The sequence below is a fragment of the Balaenoptera borealis genome, assembly GCF_965194805.1.
Source record: "Balaenoptera borealis genome assembly, chromosome: 20".
In the NCBI taxonomy this organism is placed as follows: Eukaryota; Metazoa; Chordata; class Mammalia; order Artiodactyla; family Balaenopteridae; genus Balaenoptera; species Balaenoptera borealis.
The window spans coordinates 61,208,913-61,232,608 of NC_138879.1; the positions used below are offsets into that span (position 1 = coordinate 61,208,913).

The window sequence follows — 23,696 nt, forward strand, 5'->3', positions numbered from 1 at the left end:
CTTCTTGTCCTGGTTCTACTCCCCGAGGCTTGTGACGTGGGAGCCTCATGTGTAAACTCTGGCACGCTCTAAATGTTCATTTCTTTGCCTCTTGTGAAAGCCGTTTTGGATCCTTTTGGAAACCAAGTGGGAGGGTCTATATATACATCAGCTGTGCTATTTTTAGTGTAGCTCGTTCATCCTCAGGCCCAGGGCGGTCAGGCTCTCCTGGAGGCCACAAAGCCTCTGTGAGGGTCCAGGCTTGCCTGAGCCCCACCAGAGAGTGCGCCAGTAACCCAGGAGTCCTGCCCTACCCCCAACTCCCACCCTGAGTGAGCCACCTGCCGAGCTGCGTTTAGCTGCATCCACCCGCTCCAGCCTTGCAGAAGACGTGGGCTGCTCTATTTCTGTCCTGGGCTGGCCTGGTGGCGGGACTTGGGTGGCGAGAGGCTTGGGAGGCAGCAGCAGCTGCCAGCTCTGGTTGGGGATGCACCAGCCCAAGAAGTTCTCCTTTCCTGGCTCCCGAACCCTCCATGGCTCCCTGTTGCCCACGGAATCCAGGGAGGGGAGGCCCAGCACCACCTTTCTACGGCAGAGCCTTGTCTGGATTATTCTCTGCAGGGCTTGGCACATGGAAGGTGTTACCTGAGCACCTACTGTGTGCCAGCAGCGTTCTCAAACTGGAGCTATAGCAGGACCTAGGCAGACCTGGCCTACCCTCCTTGAGCTCAGAGGGCATCAGACAGAGCATAAGCAAACTCATAAATGCTTACAGCAACGTTTCCCACTTTTTTTTCCCATTATCATTCCCTAAGGAGAAACATTGACTTATTAAATTAAATCATTTAATTAAACTTGATTACAATTGAGTAACTCAATTTAATTAAGTAAATTATTTAATTTCTCCCTAATGAGAGATACAATACTAATGAATGAGATTTTGTCATGTGGGGCCACAAATAATTGTAACATCTATTTTTTCAGTCCCCCAAGAACCAAATTTTGCCTCCCTTGAAAATGCACGGCTCAGAGGATTATAATCTGTGCTCAGTGGGGTGAAAAGGAGACACACGAGGTGGGGGGAGCCCTTACTGGGTGCTTGTCTTGGGGGGCGGCCCACAGCCTCACAAGACTCCCAGTGAGCGGGTAGGGCAGCGGCAGGAGGACTGGGAATCATGTAGGTGAGGGGTGGAGAGAGCAGATCAGGAACAGCCTGTGTAAAGGCCCTGGGGTGGGAGGGGACGTGGTGCCACCGAAGAGAATCGGGTGGGGGGCAGATCACGCAGAGCCATGGCAAAGACTCTGGACTTTATTTTCAGGGGGTAAGGGAAGTCGTGGTAGGGTTTTAGGCAGGGGAGAGATGCAACTGGATTTACGTGAAGAACAACAATAACGAGAGGATCACCTTTCTGAAATGTCCTCATGTCTTTTTGCCTTCCAAGCCCTGTTCCATGCCTCCCACCCCCAGCTCTTGGGTCAGACAGCCCTGAGCCTGGCTCTGTCACCCCAGGCAGTGTGACCTTGAAGACATCATAGCGTCTCTCAGACTCAGTGTCCTCTTCTGCACATTGAGGGTACTAATGCTGACCTTACAGGATAGCAGGTGGCTTCCACGAAATGCTGGAGTGCGCAAGGCCCATCACGATCCTGGCACACGGTAGGTGCCCAGTTCATGAACCTGTCCCTCCAGTTCCTGGGCCACCCCTTGGGCCAGGCCCAGAGTGTGAATCATGAGCTTCAGTCACTGTATTCCACGGCTCCAAATTCATTCTCCGCCTCACAGTTGCCTTTAAAACAAAGCTTCCTTCCTCCTTGTGCCCCTAGGATGTACGGCTGTGGCCGAGATGGGCTTGCCTTTTAAACCTTGGTCTCAAGGTCTTTCCTTGGGACTGTAGGATTTCAGCCTGCTGTGGCAGGTGGGGACGGACCTGCCCATCTCGGGGTGCTGGAGCCCCTGACTGGAACAAGGGCAGAGCCTGGCCAGCATCTAACCCTCTGTGGGCGACCTTCAGCAAGTCACCACTTTTCTCAGGGTTCAGCGTTGTTGGTTGTGAAATGGATCGGAGAGGCCGACCCCCATCCAGCCTGCCCCCGTGTGATCGCGATGGTCTCAATAAGGGAAGCTTGGGGGAGGAGGGCAGGGCTCGGGAGCAGGGCCTGGGGGCCAGGATCACTCATGCAATCGCTCCCTTCCATTTCTTGCTTATCTGGTCTTTCTGCCAGGATTTCCCTACAGAGTTCTTGGCTGCGAGCAACACAAAGCAACTCTGTCCGCCATAAGTAAAGGGGGGCATTTCTTGGCTCAGTCTCAGGGCTTACAGAGCGGACAAGAGAACTTTCAGGGGCTAAGGGGGCTACAGGGGCCTGGGCATCAAGGCCAATATGGTCAGGACTCCCGTGTCACCATTGCCCCAGATATTAAGCTTCAAAGTCCCAGGCAGGAGTGGCCTCCTGACCAGACCAAAGTCTGGCCCTTTCAGCTTCTGCAATGGGAAATAGGACCCTGCCCACTGGGGGCTGTACACAGAAGGATCCCTCCCAGCTAAGAAGGGGTTTGGGTGCTGGAGAGCCACCCCATCCCAACACACATATCCCCTACACCCCCCTTTTTTGCTGGTGAACTCCTACTCATCCCTCAAAACTCACTTCTACAGGTACTGGTCACCTCCTTTGCAGGGTTCCCCCCAGCCCCCTGCTTGCCTCCATCCAGCCCCAGTCACACAGGTGGCCATGTCCATGTCCGAGTCTGCTTCCCACACCGGATCTGCTGCCTTGAACCAGAGGTTGGTCAGCATGTTTCCAGCACTCGTTCTGTGCCAGGCTCATCCCCAACCCATGCTCTTTGCAGGAGTTATGCATTGAACCCCTAGGAGGTGGCTTCTGTTACCTTTCCCATTTTACAGATGGAGAAACCAAAGCACAGAGAAGCTAGGCAACTGTCCAAGATCACACAGCTGGTAGGGGGAAGACCTGGGATCCAAATCCAGCAAGCCTGGCCCGAAGGGCAGGGGAGTGAGTGGCTGTCCAGTCCCCCAGGGCTGACTCCATCCGGGTGGGATCTGGCACTTTGCTGCTCCTCCCCTCTCAGGTGTTTGAAGACAGTGACCTTCCTCCCCCAGAGTGGGTTAATCAAGTGAGTAGATAAAATGCCAATGTTCAAATGAAAAGCTCTACGTCACTCAATTCTTGAAGTTGTTCAGATAAAGAAGGCACACAGGTCTCAAACATTGGCATGCTTTATTTATTCATTTATTGGCTGCTGGGCTTGTGGCATCTTAGTTCCCAGGCGAGGGATGGAACCAGGGCCCTTGGCAGTAAAAGCGCGGAGTCCTAACCACTGGACCGCCAGGGAATTCCTGCTATTTCTAGAACTTAGAGGGAGAAAGTGCTGGAAGGAGTGGAAGGATTTTTGTGCCCAGGGCCAGAGGGGCCACAGGAAGCCCCTCGCCTCTGTGAAGAAGAAAGTACGAGTCTCAGCTGGTGCAGGAGTGTCGGCCCCGCCCCGGCCCCAGGCTCCGCCCCTGCTACCCGGCCGCGCCCCGGCCCGCCCCGGTGCCAGGCCCCGCCCACGCCCGGCCCCGCCCACAGGTCCCGGCCCCGCCTCGCAGACCCCGCCTTGGTGCCGGTGCCGGCGCGGCCGCCGCCGCAGCGCCTGCCCCCGAGCTTTCTAGGGCCCGCACGGCCCCCAGCTGCCCCAGCTGGATGCAGCTCCAGGCGCTCAGGGGAACTGTGTTGAGAACACGCCCTGTCTCGCTTTCCTGTGGGCATTTCCCAGGATTTTCTTGCACCTAAATCCTCCTCAGTGTCTGCTACCTGAGAGGGAGCACCTCTGCGAATGAGGGTGGGGACGCAGGCGCTAACCGAGGTCAGGTTTTCAGTCCGTAGATGTGCTCGGTAAGTGACACCTGCAGTCATTACAGGGATCCTCCCGCGGCGCTGTCCCCTCCCCATCAGCTCTCCTGGCTCTGCACAGACTCTGGGGTCAACTTCTCCCGGGTTCTCTCAGGGCTTTTCTGTTACACTGCCCCTCCCCTGGCCCACCCACCTCAGTCCCTCCACTTCAGCTGTGTGGCCATGGGCAAGTCGCTGCGCCTCTCTGATTCTCTCTGTGCTGGGACTTGTTGCCTTTTCAGGGCAAACGCCAGCATGGCTTACTGGGCAACCAAATCCCCGGTGTCGTGGCATCTGCCAGCACTCTTGGCTGAGGGTCCCAGGGAGGTGTCTGTGGGGCCGTTACCTCGTCTGGGGCCACAGTGTGAGGAGGGTGGAGAGGCGGACAGGATGGGAATCGCAAAAGGTCTGGGGGGTTTCCTTCTGTGTGTGGAGCCCTGTCGGCGCCTTGCCAGAGCCTGCAAGGGAACCTCATACCTGGTCCCCCCCACTGTTCTGGGCCTGGCAGCTGGCCACTCACGCCTCAGACCTGCTTCAGAGAGTGGCCCTCAGGCCCCCGGAGCTGCATTGCCCTGAACAGCTGGCACGCCTGGGGGTTGACACCTGCCTCCCTGGGCACCTCCAGCCCAGCTGCTGCAGCGGGAGAGCCCAGCCCCTTGCCTGGAGCAGCACAAACTCAGAGGTGTGATGGCCACTGCAGAGCTCCCTGGGGTCGGGCCATGGCCAGGACAGAAGTGCACCCTTGGTGGGCTTCTGCTGCTCTCTCCTGTTCCCCTTGCTCCGTACTGGATTCTGCTGGGAGAACTTCCTTCCTGAAGCTCGGGCACCTGAATCCTTGCCTCAGGTTCTGCTTCTGGGAGAATCTGACTAGGCAGCCTGCTGGCACTGGGTGCCTTGGGGGCATTTTAATCAGGCGAGTTTATTGGTTAGGATCGAGGTTTGGCGGCTTATTAAAAACACCAACAAAACCAAGCTAATGTTGGTTTAAACCAGATAGACGATCATCTCTCTCTCCTGTAACAGTTTGAGGGTCAGTGGTCTGTAGCAAAAGGGCCGTTTCATGGAGCAGGGCCTAGGTTCCTTCAGTCCTGGGTGTTTGATGCCGTCATCCACATGACCCGAGATGGTCCCCGGCACCAGCCCACGTACTGGGCGGCAGGACGGCGGGAGAGGTGGAGAGGTGGCACATCCCTTCCCTTGAAAGGCACACGCATCGTTGGCTCACATCCTGTTTCAGTCACATGGTCACCACGCTGCAAGGGAGGCTGGGAACTGTAGTCCATACAGGCAGCCCAGCACCCACCTAAGCTTCAGGGGCTCTATGGCCTGGGAAGAGGGGGATAGAAATGGGAGAAGTCTGTTTATTCTCAGCACACGTAAGGAGGACAGAATATTACTCTAAAGCTGGAACAAAATTCTTCCTTCAGAGATAATGGTCTCTGTTTAAGGAAATATGCTTAGGTTTCTGTGGCAGTAAAGGGGCTCCTGTTCGGGAGGGCCTGTGGGTGCAGGGGAGGTTAGGGCTTGTGCGGTGCAGCTGGGGCTGGGCAGGCAGAGACAGGAGGGGGCCAGGAGGAGTGGCCTGTGGGAGGGGCCCCTCCCTGTGTAACCCACCAGCGTCCACTCTTGGGTGGAAGTGTGCCCTACTGCAGCCTGGGCGGGGCTTGTCCGCGGGCAGAGGGGAGAGTTGCAAAAGACAAAGCTGACCTGGGGATGTGAGAGACACAGGCCAGAGCAGGCTGGGTTTGAGGGCTTCTGGAGGATCTCAGGGAAAGCCGATTCCCCATGAGGGGCCAGGGTCAGGGCATCTTAACACGCTTCATACTCACGGCGTGTCCCATGAAGCTGATAAGGGCTCTGCTCATTTTCCACGTATGTTTGCAAAACTGGACTCCTGACAGACGTACAGACGTGCATCCTCGGTGCACCCAGCGTTAAGTCCACCAATTTCCGTTTTGGTGGCAGCCCAGCGGTCCATCGCCATGATGTCCGTGCTTCGCCGACACGACCCCTGTCGCGGGATGTGGCCCCCAACGCGAAGCTTTCACCCCAGTAACTGCGCCGACGTGGACACCCTCGAGCAGGCAGGTCGGCTGGCGTTTCGGGTTTAGATGCTTTCCCCAGGCACGATTCCCAGAAGAGAAGTGAGGCGGAGGGAACCACATTTGCCTGTAAGGGCACGGCTTGGGCAGCCAAATGGCTTCCTGGCTGGGTCTTGCCAAGGGGCCCACCCGCCTGCAGAGCCCCGGGGAGAGGGAGCCAGTTTGGTTTAATCTTTCTTTACCAGATTTTTAAAGTGCTATGTGTTCATTGTAGAAATTTTAGAAGATATTGAGCAATTTAAAAAGAAAATTTATCTATAATCCCATCTGCCAGAAGTATTTATGGCTAGCATTTTTTAGAATTCATTTTCACTGAGATACAATTGACATAGAACATTGTGTGAGTTTAAGGTGTACAGCTAGTATTTTGATTTATATCCTTCCAGCCTTTTTTTCTATATATAAGTTTTTATTGTGCAAAAATTTACATACATAAAGCTTTTATTATGAAAGGGTCAAACGTATACAACATTAGGTTGAGTAATGAGCCTTCAGGCACCCAGCACCCTGTTTCAACGGTGATCAGCACACACCAGTCTGGTCTCATCTCTGCCCTCGCCACTTTTTCCCTCCCAAATTGTTGGGACAGTCGTCCTGTTCATCCCAGACATTGTGTAGTTTCATCCACAAATATTTCAGAGTGTATTTCTGAAAGGTTATGACTTAAAAGACAATATCATTGTTTAGAACTTCATATGTAACAACCATTCCTTAATATCAGCAAATATCCAGTCTAATTTTACAATTGTCTGCTAAATGTCAAAATGAACAAAACATGGTTTGAATCAGGACCTGAAAAAGGTCCCCATGTCACACTGCCTGATGTAGCTCCCAAGTATCTTTCATCTAAAGGCTCAGCCCCTGTTTTCTTCCTTGTAACTTACTTGTTGGGGAAGCTATATTCCCCCAGTGGGAGGCGTGGCGTCCTACCGTCTCTGCTGTGTTAGCAGCTGATTCTCAGCGCCTGGATTCACTACTTTATTAGTGGTTGCAAACTGGTGACATTCTAATTCTACCATTCCTGCCTCATTTGTTAGCTGAAATGTTTCTTGGAGAGAAAGTTGCCCTCCCCAGTGTTTGGCTACCTGGTGGTGCAGTTTTTTTTAAAAATTTTTTAAAAAAATTTATTTATTTATTTATGGCTGTGCTAGGTCTTCATTTCTGTGCGAGAGCTTTCTCTAGTTGTGGCAAGCGGGGGCCACTCTTCATCGCGGTGCGCAGGCCTCTCACTATCGCGGCCTCTCTTGTTGCGGAGCACAGGCTCCAGACGCGCAGGCTCAGTAGTTGTGGCTCACGGGCCCAGTTGCTCCGCGGCATGTGGGATCCTCCCAGACCAGGGCTCGAACCCGTGTCCCCTGCATTGACAGGCAGACACTCAACCACTGCGCCACCAGGGAAGCCCCAAGTGGTGCAGTTTTATAGAGGAAAGGCAGGATATATGCTTGCCTTGTCCCTGTAACAGTTTTCTGATTAAGTTGGTCTTCCAGTGGTGATCAGGTAGGGATTAAAAAAACAATTAGGAACACATGGATTTAAAGATATTTTATGTGTTTCAGCTGATTGTGATAATCACCCTTATTGAGGGTCTCTCCCCTGTATGTAACCATTAAAAAAAATGGTTTATCCTTGGTGGCCATTGTAGTTGTGAAACACAACTACGAGTTCTTGGACACACGTCTCATTGAGAAGTGTGGTCTCTGTCCCCGCCTTGACTCTGGGGAACTTGGGCCTGCTCCAGCCACCGGCAGCGTGTGGCTGACAGGCGCTGGGGGCCCGCAGGGCTGGGTGTACACGCCGCAGAGCCGCGCTCCGCGGAGACCCTGTGCTGGAGAGCCAGGTGTAGACACACGAGTCCTGAGTCCCCGCGAGCCCAGCCTCCAGGCCAGCCTGCCCTCCAGCTGGATGCCAGTGAGGGACATCCGTCAACGCCGCGTGGAAGAGGACCCACGCGGCAGGCCCGCCTGGGCTCCTGACCACGAAATCGTTTACACAGTGAACTGATCGTCTGAGCCAGCCATGGGGTGGCGGTGGGGCAATAGGTCATCGGAACTCTCTCCCCCGAGCTTCGAACATTGGAACACGAGCTGACACCTACCGCGTGCGTCCCCCCCTACGGCACAGCCGCTCCCTCCGCCTCACTTTCCCTGGATGGCGGGCTCTGGCGGTCACTCCAGCTGTGGGGCTTCCTTTCTCAGCCAACCTGAAAATCTGTTTTCTATTAATAGGTGAGTTAAGACCGATCGATCAATATGTTTAGCCTCAGTTCTGCATGGTGTTTTATGTTACATTTATACCTACCTGTGCAAGACTTTTAAACAATTTGTCTTTCAGTGTGGTTTTGATTTTCTCTCTCTCTCACTGGACTTTATCTTTTTGGTACTTAGGAAAGGTTCCTATTTTTGTTGCAACTGTTACTTTTACAGTAATATCTGTATGCAATATTGGTCCTCTCTTTTATTTGTCTGTTGGTTTCCTACTATGAGCGATATTGAAACTTGCTACAATCCTCTGCGCACAGCATCTGATTTGAATTAATATCCTTTTACTCTCAGACTTTAACTACAAGGCAGTCAGTAAGCTTATTCTGTTTTTTCCATGTTCTTCCCACTTTCCCTCAAATATACTCTATCTGGTGTGTCCATCACTGGTCTTAACTGTGTAAGTTCCCATGTGTTCTACCCATTTAGTACTCACAGTCAGACCTTAGGATTATGTTTCTCTGGTTGTCTTGGTTGTTTGAGACCTGTTTTCTGGTGGGTCCTCAGAGGGCATGTGGAAATAACGTCCTGGAGTTCTTGCCTGTTGATAACTGTTTACGACCTTTGTACTTGAAAGTCAGTTTGGCTGGACCTGCCCCACTCTGCTCCTGCCCTTGGTGTCTAGATGTGCCCCTGGGGCTTCTGGCAGGAAGGGCTCATGTCGGAGAGTCTGACGACAACCTGATTTTCCTGGAAGTGACTTCAGTATTTTTTGCCTGAATTCCCAAAGGCAGCCGTAGAATATGTTGTAGAATATGTCTCTCTGTTGGCTATTCTGGATCAGTTTTTCCAGATACCCGATGCTGTTTCAAGTTTTTGTATATTTCAGGAAAGTTTTTTTCTTTTTTTTAATTACAGTGTTCAGCGTTTGACTAAACACTTGGACTCCTTCTTCGTGACTGGTGTTATACACGTTAGATCTTTGCCTGCTCTCTACGTAGTCACTTTCTCTTGAATCCTACTTCTCTCTCCCATTTTTTTATTGTTTAAAGATGTCCCTCCATTCTAACTTCTGATTCTCTTAGGCATTATCTCATAGTGTTTCGTTGTGTTGTACTCCTTCTACTGCAGTTGTCGTTCTGAAATGCGTTTTTTTCTTTTCTTCCTAATTCTTTCCTCAGTTCTAGCACATCTTTTCTGAGGTCTTCTCATGTTGATTTGTTATTTTTTTGTATCTTTTCTTACTTTTTTTGTTGACTCATGCAAAAATTTTAGGATACGTTCTTTTGTTTGTTTCTGGCTGTGGTCTGTGGTGTGTGTCTCTGGAACGCCTTCATTATCCGTAGGGGCACTGCTTAGTTTTCTCATTTCTCCAGTAACTTGGTATGGGACTTAACCGTAATCTTTTCTGTTGTTCATTTTTATCTGAAATGCCTTTCGGAACTTTCAAGAGGAGGACTGGGTCAGCGTCATAATCTTTAGTTTCCTTTTCTGCTGTTTTCATGAAACGTTAAAAAAAATGGTCTTGTATTCCCTCCTTCCTCCCTCCCTCCATCCCTTCCTTTCTTACTGCTCTCCCCACTCCCGCACCTTTCAGTTCTAGTTTTTGGCCCCTCTTGTGTCTGTTCTGCCCATTTTGGACTCTGTTCTCAGCACCTCCTTCTCAGTGTAGGGCCCTGCCCTGGAAGGGAGTTTAGTTTGTGTTGAGAGTTGCAGGCCCGCCGTAGCTCCTTCATACATTGCCCGCTTACAAGCACACACACCTGGGCGTGTGCGGCGAGCCCCCCCGGTTCCCAGGCTGCGTACACGGTCTCTCCACCTCCGTCACTGCTGTGTTCTTCTTGGGAGGCAGAGCTGCGTCGGGAGGGCCCGGACCCCCCATCAGGCCACACCAGACCACGTGGGAGCCAACAGTGAACTTTTAGAGTGGGAAGCCTTTGAACTCTAGGGCTCATTCCACAGCCTTCCCTGTTCTAACTCACAGAGAAACCAGCACGGAGGAGAAATGCTGGCACTGCAGACCCGTGGCGGGGGGCGCCGGCCTAGCTGAGTGTGGCCAGGCGGCCAGGACACCGACATCCGGGGCTGGAAAGACAGAGCCGCGTCCGCAGAGGCAAACCATTTGCAGACCAGCCTCCTTTGAGGGTTGGGAAGGTGCACGGAACGGCTCCTGAGTTCCTAGTTCCCGGGGAGAAGTTGGAAAAGAAGGGGTTGGTAATGTTTCTTTGCTGCCCTCAGCTGCATTTGGCAAGGGTTACAGGAAGGAAATCAGCTCAGAAGGAATGGAAAGGTGTTGGGGTGAGTCAGAGGTTCAGGACAGAGCAGGGCTGGGACACTCGGGGGCCTCCTGGTTCCTGACAGTCAAGTGGGGTTTAAAAAGGCTTTGGGCCAGAAACCCAGCAACATCTCTTGCTGGGTAAATGTTAGAGTGAGGAGTTGGCTTTCCCAGCTCTGTTTCAGATAGATTCAACCAGTAACTAGAGAAAGAGGCCCATAGATGATAAAGTGAAATTGTGTAGGTGAGAATTGTTTTCTTGTGAAGAAGAAGTTCAGGTGTAGTCACTGGCACGTGGGGCAGACCTGAGGCGAGTAGGTCAGAACCTGCTAGGTTTCCAAAGGGAGTGGAATTCCAATGAAATCCCATGCCTGGCCCGCAGAAGCCTCGGTGGCTGGAGACTTGAAATGGGATGAGGTGGCCTGGGGACTTTCACCCTCCCTGGAGACGGGGAGAGGGCTGAGCAGTGAGGAAAGTCACTCCGGATGCGGCCAAGAAGGGAAACGAGATAGGAGAGAAAGAGGAGCACCCCAAAAGGCAGAGCGAGGGGCCACAAGGACGCGGCTTGCGGCGCAGAGAGGGCTCAGGGCTTAACGCCTCAAGACGGGGCTGCACAAAGTGTGCCTGGTGGCTTTGAACTTGGGAGTGTCTTGATGGGCTCCAAATGGGAACCTTACTGTTGTTGTCTGATGCCTGTATCTTGTGTGTGCGTGTGGAGAGGGTCGATAACCCACTGTTTTAGTTCACGAGGCTCTGGAGTAAGAGGGGCCGCCCAGACAGTGGCCACTGCACGTCCCCAGAGATCCCTTGCTCTGAGCTGGAGGCCGTGCTGGACGGGACGAGGGGTGTGGTCTCTGTGTAGGAAGGAGGGAGCAGGCGTGTTCGGAGGATTACAGCAGAGGCCACAAGCGTTCCCTGGAGGCCCGTGTTTCCGGTCTCCCTGGCCATTGGGTTGGGGCCACGTGACTTGCTTCGCCCACGGGCTCTGAGCAGACGTGACACGTGTTAGTTTCAGGATGACACGGGTGGGAGCTGGTGCGCCTCTCTCCTCCGCCTTTTGGACAGAAACCCTGCAGGTCCTGAACGAGACGGTGGAGGCTGCCCGGACACCAGCTGTAGTCAGCGCGCAGCGGAGAGCAGCCGCGGCCATCCGCCAGCTTGTTCTAGGCTGGGACGTGAGTTTGAGAAGCGCAGTTTGGCCCACCCACCAAGACTGTGGGGTTTTGTCACCCAGCGTATCCTAGTCTGTCCTAACCAACACAGATGTGTACTGCTTTTTTTTCACACAAAATTGAGGCCCTACCAACCATGTTATTTTTTTTAGTTAATCAATTAATTATTTTTGGCTGCATCGGGTCTTTGTTGTTGGGTCTTCGCTGCTGCACGCGGGCTTTCTCTGGTTGCAGTGAGTGGGGGCTACTCTTTGTTGCGGTGTGTGGGCTTACTCATGGCAGTGGCTTTTCTTGTTGCAGAGCATGGGCTCTAGGCGCGCGGGCTTCAGTAGTTGTGGCTCGCGGGCTCTAGAGCGCAGGCTCAGTAGTTGTGGCGCACGGGCTTAGTTGCTCCGCAGCATGTGGGATCTTCTCGGACCCGGGCTCGAACCCGTGTCCCCTGCACTGGCAGGCGGATTCTTAACTGCTGCGCCACCAGGGAAGTCCCCAGCCATGTTATTTTATAACATTCTTTCCAAAAAGGCTGTTAACAGTCTGCTTTATTGAGGCATAATTTATAGATAATAAAATCCACCAATTTTAAGTGACACCCTGATGAGATGGATAAGTGTCGGCAGCTGTATAATCGCCGCCTCGATCAAGGTAAGGAACAGCACTTCCTTCGGTCCCGAAATTCTCTCTGACCAACTGGCAGTCGACCTCCTGTCCCACCCCCGGCTCCTGGCAAACACTGGTTAGTTTCCTGACACTGTGGTTTTGCCTTTTCCAGAATGCTGTGTAAATGGAATCCCACTGTATGTGGCCTGTTATGTCTAGCTTCATTCACTTAACGTGGTGCTTTTGAGATTTACCCGAAAGTCTGTTCCTTTTTGTTGCCAAGCAGCCCTCCACAGTTTGCGTGACTGCTCCCCAGCGGACAGGCAACTGGGTTCCTTCCAGTTTGGGCTGCTGGGAGGAAAGCTGTTATGAACATTTGTGCCCAAGTTTTGTGTGGTTGTGTTTTCCTTTCTCGTGGGTAAATACCTAAGGGTAGAATTGCTGGGTGGTGTGGCAAATGCATATTTGACCCTAGAAGAAGCTGCCAGGCTGTGTTCCAAAGCGGCTGCACCACATTGTTTCCCAATCAGCCGTCTATCAGAGCATAACCTGCTTCTAAAGTTAACTCATATATCAGCAATATTTCCCTGAAATAGGATTTCAATGGCTTTGATAATTCAAACCATCCCCTGTTGTTTAGCATTTAGGGCACTTGCATTTTTCCTCATTACAGATATGGTTGTGAAGGACCTCTATGTGATGTTGGTACACATCTCTGGTTATTTTCTAAGGCAAAAATTCCTAAAAGTGGGATTACTAGGTTAAAGGGTCTAAACTTTTCTTTCGACTTTTGGTATATATCAATGCGTATCGCCTTCTTAAACCGTGGGACCAACTTCTATCAAGACCAGCAGTGTGAGAGCGTGTTCATCTTTTCTTAGCTGATTTGGAAGGGCCCTTCACATAGTGGTGATGTTAATCTCTTCTGCCTTACGTTGTGAATACTTTTCACAGTTTTTGTTTTGCCGTTATGACTCTGCTTCGGGCATATTTTATCCACAGACGTTTTTAACTGTTTTGTCATCCGGCATGTCGGCCTATTCCTTTGGGGCTCTGTCTTTGGTGTGATGCTTGGAAAGTCCTTCCTCAGCTGAGGATTATAAAAACAGTTACCTAGATTCCCTTATTTATTTTTTTTAAGAACTCCAATCTTTACATTTAGCACTGTATGTATTTATTTTTAACTGTGAAACCTATGAGACATACCAAAGAGTCTATGACACGAATGCAAGTTTAACAAATAATGGTAATAAAAATGCCTACCCCAAAAATAACCAGGAGAAAAAGAAGTGTCAGAAGAGATATCGCATTTGCTTTATTTATTTTAGTTATGCAGAGGTTATAACTGAACAAAGCTGAACTGTCTGTTGTTTAAGAACATGCCTGGCAAAAGTGTAAAGGAAAGCAAGGACGTGGTGAACACAGCGTCTAAAGGGTGGTTTCTTCTAAGGGATGGGGTGAAATCAGGCAGGGATGCTCAGGGCTTCACAGGGACTATGGGTCTCTATTTCTTCAGATGGTTTGGGCCCACGGGGGCTCATCCTTGCATTCTGGTTTAACCTGGACAGTCATTTTATGTACCCTTCTGTATATGTATATCCCACGTATCATTTAAAAGCTTTAAAATTGTGGTAAAATACATGTAACGTAATGTTGAGTATCTTAACCACTTTTAAGTGCATTTTTGAGTTCATTCCTGCTCAGTACATTCACTTGTCACGCAACCAGTCCCCGGAACTCTTTTCATGTTGCGAAGCTGAACTCTGTCCCCAGCATAAAACAACCCCTCAACCCCCGCCCCAGGCCCCGGCATCTGCCTTTCTGCTTCCTATCTCTGAGTACAAGTATGATATTTGTATTTTTGTGATTGGCTTAATTTCATTTAGCATAATGTCCTCGAGATTCACCCATGTTGTAGCAGGATTTGCTTCCTTTTTTTTTTTTTTTAAGATTTGTTTGGTGTGGACTGTTTTTAAAGTCTTTATTGAATTTGTTACAACACGGGTCCACAACCCCCGGACCATGGACCGGTACCGGTTTGTGGCCTGTTGGGAACCGGGCCACATAGCAGGAGGTGAGTGGTGGGCGAGTGAGCGAAGCTTTGTCTGTGTTTACATCCGCTCCCAATCGCTCACATTACCGCCTGAGCTCTGCCTCCTGTCAAATCAGCGTTGGCATTAGATTCTCATAGGAGCACAAACCCTACTGTGAACTGCACGTGCGAGGGATCTAGGTTGCACACTCCTTAGGAGAATCTAACACCTGATGATCTGAGGTGGAGCTGAGGTGGTGATGTTGGCACTGGGGAGAGGCTGCAAATACAGATTATCATTAGCAGAGAGGTCTCAGGGCTCCCACTGATTCTGCATTATGGGGAGTTGTATAATTATTTCATTATATATTACAATGTAATAATAATAGAAATAAAATGCACAATACATGTAATGTGCTTGAATCATCCCGAAACCACCACCCTCCCCTCCACCTCTCCCCCCACCCCCAAACCCAGCCCCGGTCCGTGGAAAAACTGTCTTCCACGAAACTGGTCCCTGGTGCCAAAAATGCTGGGGACTGCTGTGTTACAATATTGATTCAGTTTTATGTTTTGGTTTTTTGGTCAAGAGGCATGTGGGATCCTAGCTCCCCAACCAGAGATCGAACCTGCACCCCCTGCACTGGAAGGGGAAGTCTTCACCACTGGACCACCAGGGAAGTCCCAGGATTTGCTTCCTTTTTAAGACTGAATAATATTCTGTTGTATGCATATACTACATTCTGTTGATCCATTCATTCGTCAATGGGCTCCACATAGAATTTTAAAGAAATAAATAAAAATATGAACCGTTTGCTTCTGCATTTGACCCTTTAATTGACCAGGACTGTATTTGGGTAGATGGTATCAGGTAGGGGTAGACAGCTCACTTGGAATTTCTCCACTTCTTCACAAACTTTAGTGTAAACATACACCACGTGTAGGGCATGGTGGAGATGCTAAGATAAAGCATCTATTCTTTTTTTTTTTGGCCACACCAAGTGGCATGCGAGATCTTAGTTCCCCGACCAGGGATTGAACGCATGCCCCCAGCAGTGGAAGTGCGGAGTCTTAACTACCGGGCCACCAGGGAAGTCCCAAAGCATCTATTCTTTCTTCGCCAAATATTAATTGAGTGCCTACTACTCGCCAGGCACTTTTGTAGGGTCTGGGGGTACAGCTCCATGAGGATGGATAGTGACCCTGTCCTTGCTCTGCCGTGGGTTGGTGCCAAGTGCTGAAAGATGGGGACCAACCTATGGGTTACAGGAAGAAGGGGTCACTTCCTGCTTTGTGGGGGATGTTAAGAGAAGGTGGCCCTTGATCTGGGCCCTAAAACATGGCTGGGATTTGGAGAGAGTTGAGAAGAGGGACCTTTCACTTAGAAGGAACAACTTAGAGGCCTGGAAGTCGAATGCAGGTATTGTTTCATAGTTTATCAGTTAGAAAGTACTCAGCTGCAGGTGACAGAAATCCCCAACTACAGCTGCTTGAATAATAAATACATTGAATTATCTCATACAAAGAAAAGTTCAGAGGCAGCTAGTTCCAGTGGTCAGTGGAGGCCCAGTCTCCTTCCATCCTTCTGTTTTGCCCCCTGCTGTGTGTTGGCTTTTGTTCTGAGACTTGTTGCCTTATAGCTGCAAGAAGGCTGCCTCAGCTCCAGCCTTCACATCCTTTTACTACAGTCTTCAAAGGCTGCAGGCAAGGGGTGGGTAACCAATGTGTAAAGTGTCTGCTTCTCCCATGTCCATCCCTTTGTACCAGGAGGATCATCTTTCTCGGCCTTCCCTTCTGTCTCCCTGTTCAGTAGAAGAGACCAGCCACTGGCTCTGGGGAATGGGATTCTATGACTGGTTTAGACCCATCAGGATTCATCCTCTAGAGCTGAGGACTTTCTGGGAAGGTGGAAATGCTCTGGATCTGTGCTGCCCGGTGTGGCCGTGGCCTCACGTCGCCACTGAGCACTAAACTATGTAGCTAGTGAGACTGTGGAACTGAATTTTTATTAAATTTAACTTTAATTAATTTAACTTTAAAAAGCTACGTGTGGCTAGACGCTCCTGTAACGGCCAGCACAGCCGGAGTAAAGTCTGGGTTCAGGGATCCGGGGAGAAGGCGCTGAGAGGGTCAGCGAGGGGACTGCTCGGGACGGCCTGTGAGCAGATGAGGATCAGGTGTGTGTGTGAAGGGTGAGGCCCCGCGGCTGCAGGCGCTTCCGTCTCCCCCCAGGCGGGGAGCTGGGGAAAACTCACCCGTGGGTGGGTTGGCCGGTGCACTGGGCTCACGGCTTCCGGAACCTCCGGTCCCACCTCGAGCGCTGTAGAAAGTGCAGCTTCCCATCTGGCGTCTCCTCTGGCTCGGACTTGCAGCTTCTGGTTGATGTCCTGACCCCTCTTCAGGCGTCCAACTGAGGCCCTGCTGCAGAGCACACGCATTGACTCGGCAGCACAGTGCCCACGGCCCTCATCCTCTGCTGGATCACGCTCTGAATCTGTGTCACCGCAGGCCACGGTGTGGGGACCAGAGGAGCCGGGTGCACATGCTTCCAGGGAAACGCCACGTGGACCCGCGGGGGCGGGGCGACGCGAGCCCATTTCTCGGGGAGGAGAGGTGAGGTGGTCCCACTGGGCTGAAAGGCGGGGTGTCACCCGGCCTGGCTCCTCCAGAGCCTGCAGGGCCTCTGGAGTCAGAGCTGGAAGCAGCCGCAGACCCCAGCCCGTAAGCCAGGGAAAGTCAGTGGGAACGTTGTGTGGGTGTGTTTTCAGCCTCGCTGGCCAGAGCCAGAGGTTGGCGTCTGCCCAGCCGTCAGGGAGGATGCATGGGCTCGGCGGTGGGCAGAGGCCTCGGGCTGCTGGGCCTCCCGAGAGAGTCGGGGGGCGGGGCGGCGTGCTGAGCCCAGAGGGTGGTGACGTGGCCAAGGTCGCGCTGTGTGTGGGGCAGAGCTGGGAGGTAAAGCGCCTGGGGGGTGGAGTCCTGGGCTCTGGAGTGAGGACTCAGCTGCAATCCCGGCTCTGCCTCGGGCTGGTTGCTTTACCTCCCTGGGCCTCAGTTTCCTCATCTGCAAAATGGTGTCACAGCACTGCCTCGGGGGTGGACGCGAGCCGGCCACGGCCCACGGCAAATACTCAAAAGCACTAACATTTGTGCAGCCAGTTCTGATCTGAGCACCTTCCGTGCCAGCCTGCGCAGGACAGCTCCCTTCCGGGGAGCGCGGCGCGGACGTCTGACCCCCGGTGGGCGGCTCCAGGCTGCGCTCCTTGCCGCGACCCTGCAGGCAAGGCTGGTTCCGGGGCCATTAGGGCAGCGCCGTTCTCCTCAGTCCTGAAGCCCACGGCTCCCGTTCTCCGCTGGGGCCCGGCCCCACCCCCTCGTCCCGCCCCGCCGATCACTGCCTCCGCTCCCTGGAGACCTCCCGGCCTGCCTGTGGTCTCGGGAGATGCTGAGTTTGGCTGCACGTGCACTGATTCACTGTCTTGTCCACTCACTCATCCAGCACGCGTCCACCAGCCCCCGCTGAGAGCAGGCTGTCGGTGGATGCGGCCCCGAACTCGACCTGCCCCGGGGGCTCAGGCCGGGAGGGCGAATAGATGGCAGAGAAACAAGTCATCCTAATCACAGCCACAGGAGGAGTGAGGCAGGGGCAGCTTTCCCAGGGTTTGCTGAGCCATCTGGGGCCCCCCAGGGGAGGTGACATGAAGTGGGCGGAGATGTGGACAGCAGTCCTGGCAGGGCAGGTGCAAAGCGCCTGTGGTGAGGAACAAGCAAGGTCTGTTGGAGGAATGGAGAGCGCAGCCCTCTGGACGTCCAGGCTGGCAGGGCCGGGGGTGACTGTGGTTAGAGTGCAGCAACAGGGCCTGGGGGTCCCCTTGGAGGACGGTGGTGTCCCTTTCCAATGGCTGACTTGGCTTGACCTGGGCCTGCAGTCTCTGTGGGGTCAGAGGGAGGCCCGAGGCTGCGTGGCTGGGAAGGGGCAGAGCCAGAGTGAGCCCAGGTCTGAAAGCCGCTGGGGCAGGTGTCTCTACAACACCAGGGTTAAGTGGACTCATTTTGTCAACCTTTTCTTCGTGGTTCTGCTTAAATGAAGTGTGTGAGTGTGTTCACGAGTCCGCCACGTGGCCACCGCCCGGCTCAGGCCCCGGCACCCCACAGGCAGCCCCACTCCGACGGCATCGCCGAGAACCGACTGGCCCGTTTGGAGGCATGTGTGCGGCTCTGCATCTGGGCCCCTCGCTGGGAACGCGTCTGCAGCGCTGGTCCACGTGACGGGTCCGCGTCGCCGCTGCGCTGTGTGCTGCCGTGTGGATGTGCACGGCGTGTTCATCCTTCCTCTTCTTGATGGGTTGCTTCCAGTTTAGGGTGATGCCGAATAAAGCAGCAAGAACGCTCTGCTGTGTACCTTCTAGTGGATTCATTTCCTGTGGGTTCACACCCAAGAGTGGATCTGCTGGGTCACAGGCGATGGGCATCTTTAGCAGATGCTGTCAGATGGCTTCCAAGGTGCTTATCCTAATTACACTCGTACCCACACTGCATGGAAGTTAACAAACCCATTGAGAAAGAAAGAAAGAACGTGCTCCAAGCCCCGATATGTAAAACAGATTGGAAGCTGGAGCAGGGTTCAAGGTGGGGGGAGCCTGCACCTCGTGTGCCCGGCACCCCTGTGGATCCGAGGGTGCTCTGGGACCCAGTTTAAACCCCGGTTCCAGCCCGGCCCTTCCCAGCCCGGGCCGTGGGTAGGAGTCATGGGCACAGGCAGAGAGGGCAAGGCATGTTAAAATACAGGTTCCAGAGCCCCATCCACACTGTGTTTGATTTGCAGTCTGAGGCGGGACCCCCCCCCAACCCCCCAGCGCCCCTGGACCTTACCCAGTGACTCACAATCTTGACCGGGTTTCAGATGGCTGGAATGAGTGGACACGGTGCCTGGGAAGTGCATTTTCCTGGAGAACTGTAGTCAGAGCTTGTGCCTGAGTTTTACTTCCTCTCACTTACCTTAATTCAGGTCAAGCCCCTGCTGGGACCTGGCCTGTGCGGGGCTGGAGGACAGGGTGTGGACAGAGTGGCTTCCGCCCTCGAGAGGCTTCTATGCTGGCGGGAAAGATGCTGCTGAACTGACCATTTCAGCTCAGGGCCCGGGCCTGGGGGTAGGACACAGAGAGATGGATCCTGCCTGGAATCAGGGCCAAAGACGACATTAACGTGGCTGGGCTTTGAGGGTTGCACACAAGTTGGCCGTGGTCTGACAAGGAAAGAGGAAAGGGCGCACCAGGCAGAGGAAGCGACAGCTGCAGAGGTGTGGCAGGTGCAGAAAGTGTGGTCAGCCTGGTGCGGTCGGGGCTGCAGGTGCATGGGAGACCCTGCCCGCCAGCGGGAAGCAAGGCAGGCTCTGAGCTCCCCTCCTCACCTTCCCGTTGCCCCCACGCAGGCCACAGCAACTCTCAGATGGAGGAGAAGACCCCTCCTCGCGGGCCCAAAATCAGTGGGGAGGGGACTGATGCTGGTCCTTGTACCCTTGTCTGCTGGGCCAAGCTGCCCCTCGGCCAATGAACAGCCGGTGCAAAACGTCAGGAGGGCTGAGAAGGCGCCCTTGGCGTGAGCTTTATCTGCAACAACACATCTTTATCAGTGAGCAGCCAAACTGCTGGCAGAACTGTCACAGCCGTCCATTCCCAGGGTGTGCACTCTTCATTCACTGCGGCTGCATCCCCTCAGTTCCTCGTGATGGGACAGTGGGTAGGATGCCCCCTTGCAGATGGAGATGAGGCCTGGAGATTTGGCCCATTGAAACCTCAGATCTCCTCACCTGAGAAATGAGGATATGATGTGTAGCAATCAGCTATTGCACTGTAACATACATCCCCTAAACGCAGGGGTACAAAACGACAGTGCTTTTATTTTGCTCACCACCTGTGGGTTGGTGATTTGCGTTGGCCTCGGCTGTTCTCCACTGGGCTTAGCTCACTGTTGGCCAACTCAGGTGGGGTGCCTGGGCCTCACTTCCAAGAGGACCCCCGCCCTCCAGCAGGCCAGCCCAGGCCAGCTGACCAGAGGCAGAAAGCTGCAGGCCCTTGGGAGACCTAGCTTTAGTCCCGGCCCGGTCTCACCTCTGCCTGTCCTACAGCTACTGTAAAGCTCACGATTCAAAGCGACGGGAGACAGAGTCCATCTCCTGATGGCAGTCACTGTGAAGAATGTGTGGCCATATTTGCAATTTACATGTGGTGAAAAGCCATCATGCATTCAGTCAGTAAACGTGTTCTGAGCTCTCAGGCCTTATGTTGGGTGTTGCTGGGGCCACAGAGAAATCAAACTCAGTTTCTGCTCTCCAGGAGCTCTGGTTTGATGGAAGAGGCAGACACAATCAGATGGGGGACTAGAAGTTAGGGTGCTAGAAGCTGATGGAAGTTTTGACCTGACAGAAATGAGGTCATGGAGGTGGGATGTGGGGAATAAGCTCTAACGGGCTTTATAAGATAAAAAGTGCTGATTTTGTGCTTGTTATTCACCACAGGTGTTCGTGAAGTTCTTGTCGGCTCGGGGCTATTAGCTGAGGCCCAGGCAGCTGAGGTCACTTAGCCTGAGGTCGGTCCTGGCCCAACCGGCTTTCACCCCAGTGATTCAGTAGGTGAGCCACTGAGCTCAGGTCCCAGCACGCAGGTGTGTGTGCCTGGACTGGACGCCCTCAGAGCCCCCAAGTCAGGCACGGTGAGGGCCTCCAGCCAGGCCTGCTCCCTAGCCCCGCTTGCTCTGGCTTTGCTGCTGACCTCTCCAGCCGACCCACAGCCTTCCTTTCCCTTCTGCTATGTTTGTCGTGTCAGTCGTGCCGGGAAGGGGGTGAGGGAAGGTTCTCCCTGAGGACAGCTGCAGGCCCTTGGACAGGATGCTGGCGTCCCCTGCGTGGAGGGGCCCCGCCAGCCGCGGCAGCAGCAGTGATGGCGCCAGCGTCATTTGCTGGGTGCTGCCCTGGTCTCACCTCCCTTCCTGCTCACGACAGCATCCCACGCTAGGCGTTATTAAGCCCGTTTTGCGGATGAGGAGACCGAGGCAGAAAGGCAAAGAGCTTGCCCAAGGTCACTCAGTGAGTCAAGGTGTGGCCCTAGGAATGTCCGACTCGGCGGGCGGCCCTGCTCACCTCACTGACTGACCTCAGAGGCCGGGACGTCAGGCCCAGCCAGACGCATCGTCTGTGTCACGGCCCTGAGCTTCCACGACAAGCTCTGCTGTGGGGCCGATGCCGCCAGCCACAGGGGGGACGGGAAGGCCACCCGTCACAGTCGTGTGGCTAGAAGCGGGGGGCCGGGGTGAGCCCCGAGTCCAAGCTGCCTGGCGGGGAAGCGTCTGGGCCCCAGGGCCTGTGGCTGGTGGGTGCTCGGGGAGCGGGGTCTCCGGGGCTGGAGAAGCCATGTTTCTCCTTGGGGAGGGTCCCCCCCCGAACCTCTGCTCCCTGGGGTCTCCTCTGCCTGGCCGGCAGGGCTCTGGCAGACACGAGACGGTGGGGGCAGAGCCCCAGATGCGCCTGCTCAGAGGGCCCCGAGGGCCCTGGCTCTGTGGACCCCCGTCCTCCGCTCGGTCTCAGAGACGACTGTCGTCAGCTGGGCTCTTGCGAAGGGCTCCGCGCACTTTGCCTCACTCGGTCCTGGAGCGGGAGCTGCTGCCCCACGTCCCGTGGAGGAGAGAAGAGGCGCAGGACCCGCCTCCCCAGCCGGCGAGAGGCCGGGCCGGGCGGGACCTGGGCCTTGCTCTTTTCCCCTCGGAGCCGTCCCTGCTGAGGCGCGGAGGCCTGGGGAGAGGACGGGTCTCACCCTGGTCCCCCGGTGCCTGAACGAGGAGCCGGGACCCGGCACGGTGACGGAGCGATGAGGACGAGCCCACGTCCTGGGCAAGCCCTCCGCCTCCCCGGGGACTCGGTTTCCCCACCTGTCAGACGGGACGCGCGGGGCATCTCCTCAGGATGCAGAGCGGTTTGAAGGTGAGGTGAGTTAAGACACATCAAGCATCTCAACAGCACCTGGCACGTGTGACGCCGGGTGAAGCCACTGTCACGGGCGTGTTCGTAACTGGCCTGGCTGTGGTGCTGGGTGTCGGTTCCCACGGAAACCCGACGAGGCAGGTTACACCCTTCAGTTTACAAGCCTGCACCCAGGCGCAGGGTCGAGGCGATGGCCTGAGGCCCCTGAACCAGGAATGCGGGGACGTGGCCCCGTCACCCCAGCCCCGCCAGTGGCGAGCGTCCCCTCACCGCATTCCCTGGCCTCAACCGGCGCCGGCCCGGTGGGGACCGGACGTGTGCCTCGGACACTTTGGGGTGACACCCTGGTGGCCAGTGGGGCTGCCCAGCGGTGACTTTATGGAGGAGGGGCCCCCTCACGTTTCACTGACCAGAAAACTAACAGTGGTGATAAACACGCACATGGCTCTAACACTGCACCAGGCTCGTTCTCACAAGCACATGGGGCCGCTCTGCAGGGGGACAGTTCCACAGCTCCCTAGCCAGGGCAGCAGGGGCTGGGCTTGAACCCTGGGCAGGGGGCTTGGAGGTTGTACCTCAACCACCCCCTGTGGGGCAGGTAGTTTTATCATCACACATTTACTATTGGGGAAACTGAGGCACAGAGAGGTCTTGCGTCTTTCCCAAGGCTCCCAGCCATGAAGTGGCTGGTGGAGGTTGCCCCGGGCCCCGGCCAGCCCCGTCGAGCCTGTCCGCTCACCCCTCCCTATCAGCTCGCTGGCCACTTCATGCGTTCACCTCAGGACCAGGCCAGCGTGTGTGACCTTCGGTGGAGGGTAACCTCCCCAGGCCTCAGTGTGCCCGCCTGAGAAGTGGCCTTGCAGCCCCACAGGGCAGGGGAGGACGGGGTCTCCAGGCCTCCCGCTGCACCCTCCTGGGCCCAGACACACCTGGCCCTTCCCGTCCTGCGGCTCCCTTGCCCCCCTCCTCCCCCCGCCCCCCGCCCCCCACTGCAAGCCCTTCTCTTCCCTTTGAACTGTCTGTCTTGCTGTGGAGGAAGCTATTCATAGCTGAGATGATGCAAAATTTATAAAGCATGGTTGGTAGGGCTGAATCCGCCCCCGGCACAGGCCACGCTGCCCGTCCCCTCCGGGCAGCTCTTTCTGCGTGTGTCTGTGTGTGAGCGTGTGTGTGCGTCTGTGTGTGCGCGTGAGGGCCGGCTCCCTCCCCCGCCCTCTCCCCCCAGCCCCCTTCCTTCCTGGCCTCCCCTCTCCGCCCAGCCCGCCTGAGTCTCCACTCTTGCGGGAACTTGGGCTTAGCACAGCCAGTCTGCCTGGCGTGGAGCAGCCCAGCCTGTGGCCCCCATTGCACGTTCCAGCCTGACCCTCTGTCTCTTCACCTGAAGAACAGGGGTTGTAAGACTTAGACATTTGACCCGCACCTGTGGAGCCAGTGCCATGAGGCAGGACTCATGCAGGCCTCCCTGCACCCCACAGAGT

The 23,696-nt window shown here is 54.5% G+C and overlaps 1 long non-coding RNA gene across 2 annotated transcripts in view; it reads left to right on the forward strand.

Moving 5' to 3' along the window:
* The first annotated feature begins 1,647 nt into the window (after nucleotides 1-1,647).
* Nucleotides 1,648-23,696, forward strand: part of LOC309619019 — a 41,757-nt gene continuing 19,708 nt past the window's right edge. For both annotated transcript variants that reach the window (XR_014238714.1, XR_014238715.1), the window contains exon 1: nucleotides 1,648-3,873. This is a non-coding gene — a long non-coding RNA (uncharacterized lncRNA). The remainder of the gene's footprint in view (nucleotides 3,874-23,696) is intronic.